General features: G+C 53.1%; 1 pseudogene; it reads left to right on the forward strand.

Moving 5' to 3' along the window:
• Positions 1-1,431: 1,431 nt before the first annotated feature.
• On the forward strand, positions 1,432-2,641 carry LOC109576775 (filamin-binding LIM protein 1 pseudogene; annotated as a pseudogene).
• Positions 2,642-4,255: the final 1,614 nt, after the last annotated feature.

Genomic DNA, 4,255 nt, shown 5'->3' on the forward strand with positions numbered 1-4,255 from the left:
TTCCTTCCCCAGGGTCATCTTCCAACCCAGGGATCAAACCTGTGTCTCTCACATCTCCTGCATTGCAGGAGGATGCTTTACCACTGAGCCACCAAGGAAGTTCCTACCTAGCTAGAGAAGGGCATGAAATGGAATGGTTAAAATAAATCCACACTTGTATAAATCAATCATTTTCGTTTCTTGTGTAATTGTGCTACTTGGAAACTTTGTTTATAAATGTATCCGTAGGACTTCCCAGGTGGCCCAGTGGATGAAAATCTGCCTGCCAATGCAGGGGACATGGGTTCAATCCCTGGTCCAGAAAGATTCCATATGCTGCGGAGCAACTAAGCCTGAGTGCCACAGCTACTGAGCCTATAAGCCACGACTACCAAAGCCCACTTGCCCTAGATAGAGCCCATGCTCCACTGCAAGAGAAACCACCACCACAAGAAGGCTGAACCCCCAATAGAGAGTCACCCCTACCTACTGCAAAGAAGACCCAGTACAACCAAAACTAAAGAAATAAATAATTTTTAAAGAACAGTGGCATTAAAAGTCAATAAATGTATCCATAAACATATTGGTAGGTGATGCAAATCAGCGATGGGGTACTTGCAATACACTATTCTGGGCAGGAGCCGTAGGGTGGGGCAAGGCCGGCCTGACTTGCACTCTGTGTCTGCCTGGGGGTGTCAGATGACGCCCCTCAGTCTACTGCACGGCTGTCTGACCACTTGGGTGCTGGACATCCTCCCCCCTCTACCTGCCAGGACGCCACGGTGGGAGGATCCTACCCGGACGATTGTACGTTTTGCAGTTGGTCTTATGAAAAATGGATCTTCCCTTTCTCAATCCAGGAACAGCATTTTAACCTCCTCATCTAGCCCCATTCTTTCATCATCTCAGAGCCCCCATTCTTTCAAACATCTCAGTTCCCGATTTCTCTCTCCCCTACGGGGGAGGGAGCAAAGTCATAGTTTCCAGTTGTTTGCAGGAGAGAAAGGCAGGCAGGCACACCCTCTGATAGACGCTCGGTTCTGTTTCTTTCTCCTCCTTATTGGAGATATGCCAATGACCCTGCCAGACCCCAAGGCAATGACAAATCTGGAAGGCTGCACTCCTGCCCACTGAGATGGAGTGGGGACTAGTCATCTGCCTCTTTTGTTCTCATCACAGACTTCACCAAATCCCTGCCTGGGCTGCTCTCCATGTGGAAAAGCAGGGTTTACAGCTATCTCCACACTCTGACTGTGGTTTTGTGACTCAAATCGCAAGAGGGACTTACTGTTAAGTAGAATAGACTCCAGGCCCGAGATTTGTTTGCAAAATGTCCAGTGGAACATGTAGAGAAAAGGCAAGAGGCAGAGGGATTGATGAGCAGAGAGGAGAATTTCTGCCAAACCCTTCAGCTAAATAAGAGATCAGGTGACCGACCAGAGCCACCAGGGGTGCGGGTGGCTCAGTGGAGCTGGCCTGAATGTTGGGGACCTCAGCCTTCCTAGGAAAATCCAGATCCCAGCCCCACCAGAAGCTGAAACAATGGCCTCCAAGCCTGAGAAGAGGGTCGCCTCGTCTGTCTTTATCACCCTGGTGCCCCCACGTCGAGATGAGGCTGTGGTTGAGGAGGTGAGGCGAGCAGCTTGTGAGGCCCAGCCTGGCCACCCCTGGGAATCTCCTGCCCCCACAAAGGCACCCGGGGCTGGCTCGGTGGGAAAGCTCCGTTCCTGGATGCCTCCTGGCAGGACTGCAGCCCCAGGGCCAGCTGTTCCACCTCCGCTCTCCAATGGAGGGTGTCACTTCCTTCTCGCCCTTGGACGTTGATGATGCTCTTCCAGACCTGGACCTCCTCCCACCTCTGCCTCCACCCCCTCCAGTGGACCTGCCCCTCCTGACAAAGAGCCCCCTCCGCGATGGGGGCACCACTCATTTCAGACTTGGGGCAGTTGCACCTGCCCCTCCCCCTCCCCCATCCCCGCACAGGCCCTGGTGGAGGGGCCTCCACTGCAGCCTCGGCCCAGTCATCTCAAGCCCGCAGAGGAGGAGCTGCTGCCCACCACTCCAAAGAGCCTGTCAGCTTCCCTGAGAGAGACATCTGTGCCTTCTGCCGCAAGACTGTGTCCCCCCGAGAGCTGGGCGTAGAGGCCATGGAGAGGCAGTACCCGCCCAGTGCTTCACGTGCCGTGTCTGCCGCCAACGGCTGGCCGGGCAGAGCTTCTACCAGAAGGATGGGCGGCCCCTCTGTGAAGCCTGCTACCAGGACACCTGGAGAAGTGTGCCAAGTGTGCAAGGTTGTCCGGGAGTGCATCATCCGGGCCCTAGGCCAGGCCTTCCACCCCTCCTGTGTGTGACCTGCGCCTGGTGCATCGGGGACGAGGGCTTTGCCCTGGACAGTCAGAATGGGGTGTACTGCCTGGACGACTTCTACAGGAAGTTCGCCCCGGTGTGCAGCATCTGTGAGTATCCCATCATCGCCTGAGATGGGAAGGATGCCTTCAAAATTGAGTACATGGGAAGAAACTTCCATGAGAATTGCTACCCGTGTCAGGACTGCAGGGTCCTCCTGTCCGTGGAGCCCACGGGCCAGGGCTGCTACCCGCTGAACAACCGTCTCTTCTGCAAGCTGTGCCACGTGAAGCAGAGTGCTGCGGGGTGCTGCTGAGGGCACCGCTGGGCTGGGGGCTGTGGCTGCACACTAGCCCTGCTTGTCAGGACCCCTTCCCTAACTTGTGTCCCTTCCCAACCTGTTCTGGCATGCTTTCCTTCCAAGCCACACGCAGGGACCAGCTTGCAGCTCCACCCATCACTTCGGCCGCTGAGCCCAGGCCTCCTCCCAGCTCAGAACACCCTTCAGACTCTCAGCGGTTCCTTCTCTCCTCTGGGCACCAGAAGGCTTTTGTACTGTGAACGTCATGCCCAGGGGTCCCACCTCCACCACTCTGGCCCCTCTTGAGCACTGGCTTTGACCTGCATTTCCAGGGGTCAGTTGGGTGAGTCTCCAGCAGGCACCCTGTGTCCATAGCGATGATCCATGAGCTCTGAGGGTGCTGAGCTATTAGAGTACGATCATGGAGTCCTTTAAAAAGCACTATTTTTAACCTTTGAAGGTTAAATGATGAGAAACATACTTTGGATTTTGGGAGAAGATGGGGAAATACCTTCCATTGTTCATAAATGTACAAGATGGTGACCCTCCTGGTGGCACGGACTTCCCACCTTGGGGCCATGTTGACATGGGGCTCAGACCCTGCACAGCAGTGGCAGGAGCAAAGGGCGACACGCTGACACCCAAGGATGATGTCAGCAACTCTTCCACCTGCCTTCTGGTGCCTCCTTCCTGTGCGACAGTGATTCTGCAGACACTGATTAAGTGCCTGTTGTTTGCCAGGGAGTGGAGCACAGGAGCCCTCGGGTGTTCCTCCTGCAGCCTTGAAGGGGGCTGTGCTCACACACACACACATACACTCCTCCAGAACAGTAACAAGGGTGTCCCCCAACCCCTGCTTGGGCCCTTCAGCCCAGGCTGCCCTGTGACCACTGCCCACTCAAGGCCACACCTCTAAGATTCTTTTCCCTTTTAAGAAAAAATCACTTGTTGCTTTGTAACTTCTAAGACATTTTGTAGGGCATGAATACACGAAGCAAAAGGTGCTTTCCTCCCTGGGGTCGTCTCAATGTACCACGTGCTCTTAGGAGGATTCTCAGAGCTCCACATGCCTGGAGGGTTTCTGTGTAAGGCCCCCTAAGGGCTTCAGACCAGAGCAGAGTGTCTTGCCTGAAGCTTAGAGCAGCGAGTCCCAAACTCCAGGCATTCCCATAACCTCCACAATTTTTATCATATGAGGACCTCCTGTTCTCTAACTTCCTTAATATTTTCTTTAACTCAACATCTTTTTTCTTTTTACTCACTTACCAATCTAGTCTTATGCTAACTAAGCAATATATCCACACAGTCACATGTTGATGTGCTAGTTATACATGGAAATAAATGCATAACTATTCAAAAAATAAATAAATAAGAGATCAATTCATGAGAATATCATGCTATGTTTTAATGTTGTAGAGTAAGTGATAGCCCTCCTGCTTGCTTTCTGGTTGCTGCATGGAGATTTGGAGCTTTAATGCTCAAAACTTAAATCTGATGCCCCCCTCTCCTGCCCACCCCTGCCCCGCCTACCCGCCAGCCCCACCACCATCCTGCCTCTGTAATTCTGGAGGCTGATATGAATGATGAAACAGGGGTAGGAAAAAAATGAAAAAGAAACTGGAAAAGAGG

This window comes from Bos indicus, chromosome 23 (genome assembly GCF_029378745.1).
Source record: "Bos indicus isolate NIAB-ARS_2022 breed Sahiwal x Tharparkar chromosome 23, NIAB-ARS_B.indTharparkar_mat_pri_1.0, whole genome shotgun sequence".
NCBI classification, from domain to species: Eukaryota; Metazoa; Chordata; class Mammalia; order Artiodactyla; family Bovidae; genus Bos; species Bos indicus.